The 14,236-nt window shown below is 43.8% G+C and overlaps 1 protein-coding gene across 12 annotated transcripts in view; it reads left to right on the forward strand.

The window, feature by feature from the left end:
• The first annotated feature begins 7,560 nt into the window (after positions 1 to 7,560).
• The window catches only part of FOXP1 (forkhead box P1), a 543,747-nt gene continuing 537,071 nt past the window's right edge, over positions 7,561 to 14,236 (forward strand). For 4 of the 12 annotated variants that reach the window (XM_082209682.1, XM_082209680.1, XM_082209684.1 and 1 more), the window contains exons 1-2: positions 7,562 to 7,793; positions 10,326 to 10,431. The gene's annotated coding sequence lies outside the window, so the exon portion shown is untranslated. Of the gene's footprint in view, positions 7,794 to 10,325; positions 10,432 to 14,236 lie in introns of all 12 variants that reach the window. The other 8 variants (XR_014216021.1, XM_082209679.1, XM_082209672.1 and 5 more) reach the window with 4 other exon arrangements.

Consider the following 14,236-nt stretch of genomic DNA (forward strand, 5'->3'; position numbering starts at 1 on the left):
ATGAGATTAAGGGTGCAATCCCATATACACTTTTCTAGCACTATTTCACTGGGGCTTACTTCTGAGTCAACATGTATAGGATAGCATTGTAAAAGAATCAGGCAGCCCTGCAAATAACAAAGGGATCACACACTAGGATGAAAACACACGGCACGTCTTTTATCATAACTTCAGAGTAGGCATTTTGCAGGAAGTGTTTAACCCTTTCACTGCATACTGTGACCCCCACTTACAACCCCCCTTCCTGGCTGTTCCCCCAACTAGGCTTCAAAACTGAAAGTTAACCCAGCTGAGCGACAGAGGAGGGAATTGGTGGGCATAGTAGGGGTTTAAGTTAATCACACTTCCATCTGCTTTACAAATACTTTCTCTACCTCAGCATTTGGACTAAGGGTGCTGCTGGGAAGTGTTTTATCAGAACTAAGAACTTCATATGTGTACTTACATGTGTTAGGAAGGAACACTGCAGACCTGGCATGCAACAGATTATTATCAGCACAGTAAATGTATATTCACAATCTGCCTAAAGCTGCAAAATCTAATTTAGGTTGAAACCATTGCAAGATATTCAGGGCCAACCAGGCTGTTAACCAATTAGCTGATTGACTGGCTTGCAGTAAATGTTGAATCAATTAAATGTGGTTTAAAATAACTATTATGGTATGTATCCACAGGTGGTATTCTAAGGCCTTTTCGTGACAGACAAATTGCTTGTCTCCATAAAATTAACTGAAATACCATTACTATTTCAAAAATAATTTTAGGCAAATTCTAGAATGAAGTGTTATATATCTATTTTAGAAAAAGATAGGGTTTTATTTCTTGGGTTCTTGCTGTTGTGGGTTCTGCTTATTTTGTAGTTATTGTGGTTTGGTGGCTGTTTTAATATTTGTCGGCTTGTCATTATTATTATTATTTATTAAAAGCTATAGGCAGCTGAATCACAAAACTCTAAGCTGTGTGCACAATAAAATTATTGATAAGACACAGCTAAAATCCAGAAATCTGTTTAAAAAACAAGTACACATGTTTATCAATAAAACACAGCTAAAATCAGAAAAATGTTAAAAACGAGTGCATTGTATTTTGCTAATGATTTTATGGAAGCTTCCTTCAGAGTGCTTGGTCCTAAAGGCAGTACATAAACGACTCGTATAAAATAAAGGAGTAAAAACAAATTAATATTCTGTCTTTCGAAACTGGTGATGCAGAAGAATCCATTGTTTTCAGGTCTAATAAAGCTCTTCCCTCCCCTCTGAGGAGTTCAGTTTGCAAAACAAAACAGACCATTTCCCCCCACACCACTCCCAGTGACTGTGTATCTGTAGTACCACTTTGATTTTTGATTTATTTATTTTTACAGTATAGACACAGTTCACCTATGGGCAAGGTACACCTAAACCAATTCTGTTTTCTCCCCCCATTTCTTCTCATGCGGTACAAAGCAGTCTTGTTGACGGATTATGAGGATCTAATAAAACATCTCCTAAATCATACAGGCTCCAAAGAATCATGGCTCATAGGATATAAGGGGGTGTGGCACAGCAGTGGCTTGAAAAACATTCTGACTTTAAAACTGTAACACCTATAATTATGAAGGCGTCATCACCTCCATAATTTTTTTTTTACTAACAAGCTGTAGTCATAACTTGTGTACACCCTAACCAAAATCTGCCAAGCATTCAGTCACACCTGGGATTTAAGGACAAGAAAGGGAAGGAGCTTCTCTCTGTTTGCCCTTGCCCTTGTAAAAAGACTATAGCAGTAAACAATTCAAGAGCAATTAACAATTGCATAGGAGGTAAGGGATAAATCCCACTGCTGTTATTGTCAGAGGAATTAATCATATTTTATGGCGCTGGCCGACTGGTTTAAATCAGCATAGCAAAAAATAAGGTGGCAAGTCTTTTGAACCACAAACAAATGTTTGTTCAAGGGCTTTGGCTTTTTACAGAATGTTTGCTCCTCTTCCAAAAGATGCAAAGAATCCCACCATCTCTATATAGCCTTGCTTCATATTTTTTCCTGCCCTTTCTTGGGATTGGAAACGAATGATGGAAGCAAGCATGGAGGAAATGGAAGAGACTTGATAAAAGCTACCTGCCTCAATCCTACCTCACACACATTTATAACTAATCCATTTTATTTCAGGTAGATGAGCTACAACATGAAGGTTATCATTTTGCGTCTGATTTTTTGACAACTGCATCTACGCAGTAATAACATGATATAAATGGCGTAGCTTTACTCGCTGTCATTAAAGATTATTCTTCAAGTACATCTAAGCCATCTTTTCCTTGGCAAATATTTATTTGCAATGATTTTCCTCTTAATTATTTAAAATATAATAAATTAGGCATAAGTACTTTGCCATTACTGCAATTTAAAGTGTAATTGCATATCAGAAGAGTCTTTTCTTTGGAACATGTGCCTGTTTCCTTTTTCCACCAAAAGGTGGCGTCCTATTCCCGTATCCTTCCTTTTACATGAAAATCCCCCGTTTTAATTTGCCAAAAGAAACTTCCATTTGATTACTGATCAAGAAATTAAAATGTGCTCTATATGAGTGCAACGTGACAGTGTTGAAAATGAACAATATGTTAAGCTGCAGTTAAGTTCCCCACTAATATATACCAAATGGACATGCAAGCTTCTATCATTTTGGTTGAATAGACACTGGTATGCAAAAACCCCATATTGCAACATTTAAAAGCAACTTCCCCTTTTTATGGAGTTTTTTGTTCCAAACCACAAATACAGTAAACTCCACCACTAAATACAAAAAACGGGAAGCAACAAAATGGCTCCTATAAGTCTCATTTAAGTTCAATGCAAAATAAGCTGCATCACTTGATTGAAACTTCTAAAGCTGCAGTGCCTATATAGCTTTTCCTTACAAACGACCAAGTTGCTATGACAATACATTCTTGTCTTCAGCAGTTCCAAAAACCGAACCTCAAAACCTTAACTTGTGCACCCTTGCAAATGGAGTATCACTCACCTGCTTTGCTTTTAATTCATTCTTACGAATAGTGTTTTGACCCACTGTAGGTCTCAGTCTCATATACAAACTGCATTGTTTCAAATTGTGGAGGAGATGCGTGGGTTTTTTACTTATGGAACGTACACAAAATGTAATAGTAAAATTGTGTTTTTGTACATGCTTATCAATCAATAGACATAAAAAACCATGATGCAGATATATAATTTCAAGTATCATGATACTATCATCACTCCATGGGAGGAACCCATCATCTTGATCTCTTGGCATGAGCTAATGTTGTTCCAATGTATTTTACTGCTGTAAACTGTAATGGGCACTCCCAACCAACTTTGACCTATTATATGCTGCCACAGAACTGTCAACTATTGGAGAAGGCCTGTTGCTCAGTGGAAGAGCATCTGCTTTGCATGTACAATGGTATCTCGCAAGACGAATGCCTTGCAAGACGAAAAACGCGCAGGACGAACGTTTTCCATTTTTTGAGTCGTTCCGCAAGACGAATTTCCCTATGGGCTTGCTTCGCAAGACGAAACGTCTTGCGAGTTCTTGCGAGTTTGTTTCCTTTTTCTTAAAGCCGCTAATAGCCGCTAAGCCGCTAATAGCCGTGCTTTGCAAGATGAAAAAAACACAAGACGAAGAGACTCGCGGAACGGATTAATTTCGTCTTGCGAGGCACCACTGTATAAGGTCTCATGTTCAATGCCTGGCATCTTCACTTAGGGCTGCGAAGGGTTCCCAGTCTGAAATCCTGGTCAGCTGCTGCCTAAATGATGCCGCGCTAGATGGACCAGTGTCTGACCCAGCAGGAGTCAAATTCTTACGTTTCCTATATATATATGTATACTTGTTCTTCTGCTCCCGAGTACTTACTCCCGAACTGATACGGGCAACTTCATAAAGTTCAGAGAGCATCAGGGTCTGTGGATTGCAACATAAGTCTAAAAACTACAAGCGCTCAATAATGCAGTAATCTCTAGATTGCGTCTCTGGTCAATTTAAGAGAGCATGGCTAAAAGTGAGTAATGTTTCGAACACTGGACATGATACAGAGCTCTGTGGCCTTCCACAGGCTGTTGTATTCCAAACTCCTTCAGCTCCAGTATGGATGGCAAATGGATGATATAGGAGTTACCCATCCCCGATATAGTGGAAATTTAGGTATGATATACCCTATTACATACTTGTTGGAGTTGTTGGCATCCGTCCACAAAAGTTCACATCATAATAAATGTGCTACACTTTAAGGTGGCAGAAGACTATGACATTTTTGTTGCAGAAGACTAACATGGCTACTGCGCATGTGTGTGTGTGTGTGCGCGCACACACACACACACACACTTAGCACAAAACAATTTGTCACACTTCTGAGTATCTGTGGTGCTTAGACAAACCAATACACACTTATCCACTCATTCCTTCACCCTCTCAACAACACCGTCCAGTATGTAGGCCACAATTCAAATGGGTACCGCGGCCCTGAGAAATGTTTGTAACAAAATCTCTTTCCATGGCTTATGAAGCAGGAAAAGGGTAAGCCTTCCCAGCCACCCAGGCTGCTAACCTTTGGTTTCAATAAAATAAAATAAAATAAGTACAATAAGACATGGCTCCTCAAACATATGCTGGATAAAGAATGATTTGGAGAAGAGGAACTCCTGTCTACATGCACTCCTGCCCCAGTTCCAATTTCTCACCTAAATTTGCTTGTTTCTAGAATCAAAGACACTTCTTCAAGACTACTGAGTTCATAGTAATTAAAATGAGATTTGAACCCAGATCAAAATCTAAGACATAGGCTACCACTACGGATTAGTGTGAGATCTATTTAAATTGTAATAACTGTAATTTCTATAGAATCTAAAATTTTACTAGGCCCTTTACAAAAGATATAAATTCTAGGAATGTGGTTGGAATTTTGCAGTTCAGGCCTCAGTTTATTTTGACCTAATTCATAAATTGACCTTTTTTTACTTTGAACAAAGCTGAAGAGCCAAAAGGAAACCTACTACTACATATAATTTTAATCTGAAAAGTGTCTTAAATTATTTTAAACTGTATTTTCCCCTCACTGCAATTGTGAGGTAGGCCACTATTATTCTAGTTTTGCCAAAGAGAAATTAGGAGAGGGTGACTTTCTCAGAGTCACATAGAATTGTAGAGTTGGAAGGGAACCAAGGGTCATCTAGTCTAACCCCTGCAAAGCAGGAATCTCAACATGTGGCCCTCCATCCTATGGTTGCTGTAGGATTGAAATCCGTCTCATCTGTCTGCTGGATCAAATTGCCTCTTATTTTCCAAGGGCACAATCTATTCAACATTAAGCATTTCTAACTTAAGTCGGAGAGGTTTAAGCATGTTTCTAGCTTTCCCACTGAAATCCATTGGACTTACCATGTGACTTAAAAGTAGCCTCGCCTTGTTTGTATAATTTGAAGGCACATAATGAATTCAGATAATCATTATGCACATATAACTAAATAAGGAGGGTGAAAGGTTTTTATTCAGTATGTAGAAGGTTAAAGTGCTTGCCTTTCTTGAAAAATACACTCCTGACTATAATGGAACTAGTATTTCACTCTAATAAATAGTTTCCTCTAGTTGTCACTGGTTAAATTTCATATGGATATTTTTAAAACTCCAACAATGTTAAGTGTAAGAATAGATTGTTGAGGTTATGAAAGTGTTTTAGTAGTGATCCATTCAGATACCATTTTTAGAAATAGTATGAAATGGGTGAATAAGTGGTTAGATTATGCATTACAAGGATAGAGTATTGTTTAGTGGTTAGACCACAGGTCTGAGAGTCAGAAGGAGTTCTGAATATTATTCACAGCTTTACCACTGACTCATTGTGTGAATCTGAGGCAGGTGAGATAACCCTTTCCGTACCTTGGTATATTTATTTATAAATGTAATGCAAGACTGTGTCTTACTAAACTTGTTCATATACTTTTGGCTTGGATTAATTCTAAAACAACCAAGTTTAGCCAGTTTTGTAGGGATGGCAAAGTATCCTTTCTCTTTGCCTGCTTCTCCGCGGAAAAAGTCAGTTCACCGGTATAGCCACTGTAGCCACAAATGCTAGCAGCTTCTGTGCTGTGAATCTCTTTTTACCTCACAAAAGGCAAGTTCCGCAGCATTGTGGCCCGAGCCAGGGATGGTGGTGCCAGCACAGATGGGACTAACAATAAAGATGAACAGCAACTTTTCCCTCTCTTCTCATCCGTTCCGTAGAAGGCAGTTTCAAGTTCAAAGATTTTGAATGCACGGACAGCAACTTTTCTAGAGTGTTAACCCACCCAGCACTCTTTATTCTAAAATGCACGCAAGGAGCAGGTAATATGTATTAAACAACCCACTGGCATGCTAGCCCTTGGGTGTGTGTTCCTAAGAGGAACCGGAGAAGGCAAATAAACAACCAGCCTCTCGCGAATGTTTTCTTTCCCGGTCGCTTTCTCGAAACGAGCTAGAGGAGGAAGAGAGTTTCTCCCCCTTCCTTCCGAGTTTCCTAAAGCGGGCCATTAGGAGACGAGATCTTTCTGAATGCGGGGTGTTGGGGGAGAGAGGGAGAGAGACTTTCCCCGGATCTAGACAACACCACGCACTCCCTTTGCATGGTGGACATATCGGCTTCCTTGCACTCATGGGCTTGTCCCTCTGCTGAACTTTCACCTCTCGAACTCGCCTCCTTTCATTGGGTAAAGTGCACAGGGGGAGAGGTGGAGGGGGGAACCCCTTAGCGAGAGAGAGACACGGGGAAAGAGGAAGCCGGCATTTGGCTCCCAGAGCACTTGCACTTTCCAATTGCTTCCCTCGCACTCTCATCTCTGTTTAGCGCCTCCCGCCTCCCCTTTTACAAAAGAATCCAACAAAGCAAGCCGAAGTCCGACCCTTGGAGATCGCCGCAGATCTCCCCTTACCTTGCCCCCCAACCCCTCCTGTTTGCTCTTCTCCAGGCTGCCTCCGCTTCCTCTTCTCGTCCCCCCACCCCGCCTTCTCTTTAGTTTTCTTCCCCTCTCCCTCGTTCCTCTTTCCCAATCTCCTCCCGCAGATTCCCCCGCCGCCCCTATTTGCTGCACTCCCTCCTGCCCGCTCCCTCTCCTCCTCCTCCTCATCTCTCTCCCATTCTTTTTGTGTGTGCGCGCGTCTGCAACTGCGATATCTCCCTCTCTCTTCTCCCTCTCCCCCTTCTTTTTGCACTGAGCCTTGTTTACCCAGCAGGTGGATGTGACGTCAGGGACTCATAACAGCAAAAAATAACAAAATCTCCCTCCGCGGGGTGTTATTTTTCCTCGCCCTCTCTTTAAAAAAAGCTTTTTTTAAGGGGGGGAAACAACGAGCCCAACTCCAAAGTGGCCCCAAGGCACTCGGAGCAAAGCCGCGAGGAGCTTAGCCCAGCGCGCGCGCGTGTGTGTTATTGGGGGGAGGGGAAGGGGATGTGGGGGGTACGGGTGGGGGAGGAGGACTGCCCTCCCTCGCTTGCTTGTGCTGCTTCTGCTACTGGTTTGCCTTGCTCTGCCTTGCCTGATTGCTGCTGCTGCTGCTCTGCTCTGCTCTCCCCCCTTTGGAAAGCTAGTTCCCGTCTCGAGCGGAGGGCTCTATTGTTATTTATTGTGTGGCTTGTGTTGCACGCTGTGCCTGCTGCATGGGGCTGGCTGGCTGGCTTGGAGAGGGAGTGAGGGAAGTGAGTGGAGTGAAGGGAGGGACAGGCAGGCAGGCAGGCAGACTCACTCACCCGCCCGCAGTGGGGGGAGCCCCTTAGCTGGCACCGCCAGGCCGTTTCCAGCGGGTGAGTTTGCCATTTCGCCTTTTCTCATCCACTTTTAAGTCTCCTGTTTTGTTTTGTTTCTATCCCCTCACGACTCCTCTTCAGTGCTCCCCCCTCCCCTGACTCTAACCCCCCCTCCTCCTCTACCTTTCCACGTGCCTCGGCATCTCTCTCCCCCCCATTCCTTTCTCTCCCCCACCCCCACTCCCAAACATGCCTATTTGCATAAAGCACCTCAGGCGCAATGGGAAGAAGCCGCGGCTCCTTCACCTCCGAGGCTCTTCCTCTTTCTTTATGTCCCGTATTTGCACCTCATGCTTCTCTCCCCACCCCCCAAATCCGGCCCCGCGCTCCCTTCCACCCTTTCGCTCTCCACGCGCTGGACGTTGCACACACGACCGCAGCAAGTTGGAAGCAGCTTCTCTGTACTCTTTGCCCCCGGTGTGTGGTGTGTATATGTGTGTGTGTGGTGTGTGCACGCGCGCGCGCGCGCTCCTGCGCGAAGGAAGTCCCTCAGGCGGGAGAAGAGCGGCGGGGTGGGGGTGAGCGAGGGGGCCGGCGAGTGTTTGGAGGGTTTGCCGGCGGGGCGTGTGCGCTTCCCTTGGTCACTTGGGGTACTTCTCAGCGAGGAAGAGGCGGGCGAAATAACTTTTCGCCCACTTGGAACAAACTTTTTGCCCCGTGTGTTTCTCTTGCCTCCTCTCTGCTGCTTTCGTACAGTGAACTTCAGTGCATAGGCCTTGGGGACTCACACCTTTACACGCTCACTGAACTTGAACTCGCCGGTTGTTTTCACACACACGCGGGGCTCACCATTTCTTGCGCTCCTCTGGTTCCGTGTGGAGCGGCTGCCGTCAGACTTTACCCCTACCACACACACACACACACACACTCCTCTCCACACCCGCAGCCCGTGGGTTTGTTAACGTGTGCAGCACATCTCCTTGCAAGCCGCGGAGGACACGTTGCCAATTTGTATACGGCGACGGCAGCGCCGACTATGGCAACTCTCGCAATGTCAGACTGCTGGTGATGGTGATACACAAGGGCCGGACTGACCCAAGGTATTCCTCTCTCTCGTCCCTCCCCGGTCCCTTCCACGCCCCACGCCAAAGATAACACCACAACCCCTCCTCAGTCACACAAAGGAACATTCAGAAGAGGGAACAGGCATTCTCACAGACACAAACGACAAAGACGACGCTGGCAACAGTCGCCTGCACAGGCAGGCAGGCAAGCGCAGCCGCGCACCTCAGGGAGACCCAAATCCACGCGCGCAGCCGGGCTCAAGGCGCGCTGAGTCGCGGCAGCCACGCACGTGGAGACGACCGTAGTTTTCCACACGAGGAAAGCGGGGGGATCTCCATGCTGGAGGGGGGAGCCACAAACGCGCATATACGCACAACGGCCGCAAGTGGTGACCCGAGCCGTGTCCACAGCGCTAAGTTACGAAAGTGAGCGACTTTACCCCCCCGGCACAAACCGTGCCCTAGAACCGCGCGCCTTTCCTCTCGCCCCGCACCCGGTCGCCGCACACTCCACAAAGTCACACTGGAGGGAGCCCTAGGCAGGCGATTTCCAAGGCGGTCGGCAAGTCACATCCGCAACGACTTGACATGCACAGTCGCACGCGCGCGCGCACACACACAAATGGCACCACTTACCTAGTGGCTCTCCTTTCTCCCACCTCCCCACCCCCGGTGTCACACAAAGCGCACAGTTCTACACCTCCACCTTTTGCCCGGTGCCTGCGCTAAAGCTTCCCCGCTCTGGCTCGCTTGCTGCCGCTCGCTTGCTTCTCGGCTGCCGCGCCGGCGGTTCCTTTGCCTCGGGTGGCTGCGGCCCGGCGAGCGCCTTCGCGGCCGGGACAAGTTCGGAAAAGTTGGCGCGCCCACTGGCGCGCGTTGCGGCTCCAGCTGCGCCGGCTCTCCCGGCGCCGCACCCGCGCGCCTTTGGTTGCCTTCGGCACCCTCCCCCCACCCTAGTTTCTTCCCGCAGCTGGTTGCTGTTGAGTCTTGTGTTGCGGCTACCTCTAAAGTGACTTGGTGGCGAGACGGTAGTCCCCCACCCCGGGCTCGACGCTTTCCTTCCAAGCTCGGAGGTGGGGAGCGCATCTTCCGTCCGCGCTCAGCCTCCCGCCGGCGGCCGCTTGCGCGCCTCGCTTGTTCCCTTGCTGTCGCTTCTTGACCTGGAGTATGTGAATATACATAGGCAACTTCACACACCCAGGCAGCCTGCCATGATTTGCCCCTGGTGCATCTGCAAAAAAGAGCAGATCCCAGCTGAGCAGGAAAGAGGGCTGGGTGTGTGTCTGTGTGTGTAGGCGCGTGTGCGTCTGTGACAATCTTAGATCCTATTACTATATCTGATTTCCTGATCCCTTTCTTGCAAGAGCTTTCCAAGGCTTTCTCTCCCCCCCCCCATCATTCCCTTAGACACAACCTTACATTTCCACCCCCTCCCTCCTCCAGTTCTTCGCCTCCCCCACCTCTTAACCAAAACCTGTTTTGTGGAGACTTGTTGAAAGTACCCTTGGTTTCTTCTCGACTATAGAGCCCAAAGTTTTGCCTGCCGGAGAGCACAGGAGCAACAGCAGCCTTTGGCTTAGGAGCTGGGTGCTGATGGTGGCGATCACACAGTCGCAGAGCTTTTTCTATCGGTAAGTATGGGAGAACCAGTGAAGGCTTTCAGAAATCCCTAACCTACCCAGACAAAAACCCCAATACAGGAAAGCAACTGAACCTCATCCCTAAAAGAGATCTAAACCTTCAGAACTTCCAGCTCGGGTTTTTGTTTCTAGTGAAAATGTGGGAGGAGGGGGAAGAAGAGGAAGCATAAAAATATAGTTTCCTTGTTTTTAAGCTAAGAAAACGAGTTCAGGAGTTTACCAAAAACAAAAGTGCTGTCATAAAATATGATGACATTTCTCACCCCCCTCCAATCTCATCCCACCCCGCTATTAATTATTTCCAAGCCATTGTGTTAAAATACCATTGCTGGGATGATTACTAAGTGTATTGATTTTACACTGTCTCCGTCTGCCATGGTTTAATTTTTTCCCATTTTCATGCGAAAGAGTGCAGAAAGACCAGAAGCCACAGGCATGACTAGGGAAGGCAGTGGCGCAGCTTGGGCTGATTTTGAACTGGGTGGGAGTGTTGCAGTTGCATCCTGAAAATGACCACAGGAAAGTTGGTTCTGTTAAAAACAACAACACATCCCCTGCTCTTTAGAATGATGAGCCCAACAGCCAGCTGTTTACAGTTGCTTCTTGAATAACAAATCCTTGGAGAATGAGATCTTCTGCTCTTAGAAGTTTAGGGTTTCAGTTTTGGTCACTTTTAGGAGAATGAGTAATATGAACAATATTCGCATAGCCTATATATGTCTGATATAACATAATCCTGAGTCTTCGTGTACTGAGTGGTAACACTTTAAAAATACATTTTATTTACAGTTTGTTCTCTGACTATATCAGACGTTCATTGCTTATCTAATTTTATAAAGCATCAGGAGACCCAAGGAAATGTCTGTACCATTGCAGATAAATGTAAGGCATGGTGTTCATGCTATTTTGCTTATATCATTTGCTCTTACTTAAATTGTAAGATGCAGAAGAAGAAACAAAAATCCAAAAATAACTGTTCATATTTTTTTTAATGAACCTGAGTTTTTCCCAAGTTTTTAAAGGACAGGTTTTCCCCCCAAAGGTCCAGTTAGTTCTGCTAAGAGCAAGCAAGCAACTATCCCGTGTATCTTGAGAGGCAGGATTGCAAATCAGAATAAGAGAACAGTAAATAAATTTGAACTGCTTTAAAAATGTAGAATTCAACTTCTCTTCTATTTTTTTGTTTAACCATCTTAGCACTGTGCAGAACGACAGGGCGGTGTGTATGGGGGGGGCCTTTCCACGCACTGCTATTCAAATTGTGTCAGCTAGAATCTCATTGCAAAGAACTGTATTTCAGGTTTAACATCTTGCATTGGCAGCATTCTTCCCTCCTCAGTCTTTGGATTAGTCATTGTATGAGAGGTTGGGGTGGGGGGAGAGAAAGAAAAATCACTTTCTTTTTTTTAAAGTAAAGTAAACAGCCTCCAACAAGTGAACCTTGACAACCCAGATTAAGGAAGGCAGGAGAGATCAAACAAAGCTGCTGCTGGGCTGTTGTTAGGAGCTGCTTCACTGAAAGATCTGGACTATTCGATCAGGCAGCAAGACTTCTATGTTCATTTAGGCAGAAATGGGACCATTACAAATACTGATCTTTGTTGTGAAACCTTGTAACTTGGAGGAAAGCCTATCTGTTCTATTTCAGACAGTATTTTTGACCTAATTATTATTTGCAAGACTTAGTTAATTTAAGAAAAGGCATTCCCTGATTTGGCTGAGTGGTGTATTTGCAATGCCTTGATGTACAACTTCATCCCCCCCCCCCATCTGTAACACCTTGAAGTGCAGAGAGGGAATGCTTGAGTTCTCAAGCATCTGTAAAAAAAAAAAAAAAATGGGGGGGGGGAGCTGAAGTTCAGTCTTTCAGTTGGAGATCCTCTCAGCGAACAAAGACATTTGGGGGTTTCTGGAGGTGTTATTCTGATATGGACCGGAACAATTTCATTGTGATGGTAGTTTTTATTTTCTGTAGTTCAAGTTTTAGGAAATCAAAGCAATGTTTTTTATACACTGTAAAACATGCCAGTCACTGGGACAGAATGTTCTGAGTGATTTTTAATGCCAAAATAGAACAATGTCAAAATTGTATTTCATTTTTAAAGAGCACTGTAAGCAATTATTATAGTATTTTCCTGGTTTTGTATAATTTAAAGAAGTGCCATTAAACATAGCTGCAGCACAATACTATGCAGAAGTAAATTTCACTGAATATAGTGGGACTTAGCCTAGGAAGTGTGTTTATACTTGAAGTCCAAGGCTGCAAGAATGTACACAATTTCCTGTGAGTAACTACCACTGAACACAATGGAACTTACTTCTGAGTAGACCTGTATAGGTTTGTGCTGTTAGTCTTGGTTAGGCTATTTATTTTGTCTGAAATAATTCATTTTGTTGTAATACTGTTCATTGCAACTGTTATTTGCAAACTAATTTCTTACCACAGCTACTATTTTAATAAATGGCATTTCTAAAATAACAAAGTGAAACAATTCCCGTATGACAGTATATACAACAGGTAAATATTGATAAATGAATAAATAGCTTAAATGGATCTTGAATTAGCATTTCAGATAATAAGGGAAACGCTACCTTTTGAAAATGTCAGTTTCATAACCGTCCAAACCTACTTCGTTGATGATTAGATTCATTTTTATTATTGGTACCTTTATAATATCATTAAGCACATGTTCATTAGATGTACACATGTATGCTATTAAACCATTTGTGGCATTGTGTAGCTTTTTAAAAAAGCTATAAATATTTCATAGTCCCCCAGCTCTAGCATTTACACTAACAGAGGTAGAAATATTTTATTTCTGTACTGTTAGGAGAATCAAGACTTCTACTTTTTAGATTATAATTTATGCAGTGCTTTTAGAAGGAAAATGCAGCACTGCCCCCCCTTTAATTTAGTTTACATAATGCAAGAACGATGACAATGAGGAGTAATAATACAAATATGGAATCATCTGACTTTTTTTTTTACAGTATGGGAAAAACTGTGTATAGAATAATATTAACTGGGGAACTTTTCCAAACCGAAAACTGATACTGTGGCTTGCCTCTTCTTTGAGCAGGAAGTTCTTGGATACAATCCATCTCCAAGTACAATCAATGAGAATTTCCATTGACTGGAATGAAGGTGGATTGCACCCACTGAATTTTCTTTTGTGTAAATACATTAGCTGCTGGGCTGCACTATTTAATTCATATGCAAACTTGTGCATGCGCAACTCTGTAAAGCATTTCATCTAATGTGTTTTATACGTACAGGTACTATGCATGTGAAATAATTTCACCAAGTCCGTCCGGTTATTTATAGGACACAATAGTGTTTCTGCCTTTAAAATGTTCTTGGAGATGCTCTAATAAAATTTAAATAGATTATAGGCTGACAGTATAATAGTATAAATTTTGTTTACGATTCCATTGCTTTAAGGTACTTATACTAAAAGAAGCTCCTTTAACCCCAAGATTGAGTGGCATTAAGTGGTGAGAGTAGTCTTCTGAAGTGCTGCTACTGCCCTTTGCTCTTGTGATAATCTTAAATTACTATAACTTAATTGCAACTTCAAGGCACTGAGCTAAAATGTTTTTATGCAGCTCAACAGGGCTTGGTTATATGGAACTAGGCTTTCATGTGTGCATGTTTTTTGTTTTACTTTGTTTTGTTTTAAAAGGTGACAACATGGGAGCATGAGCCTTTTCCTACTGCAGTGAATGGGTTTATTTTTGTAGTTTAAAATGAAACTTCAAGCAGCTTCACCTTGTGTTTCACTGTCTCCCCCCCCCC

Source organism: Podarcis vaucheri (genome assembly GCF_965113315.1).
Source record: "Podarcis vaucheri genome assembly, chromosome: 2".
Taxonomy (NCBI): domain Eukaryota; kingdom Metazoa; phylum Chordata; class Lepidosauria; order Squamata; family Lacertidae; genus Podarcis; species Podarcis vaucheri.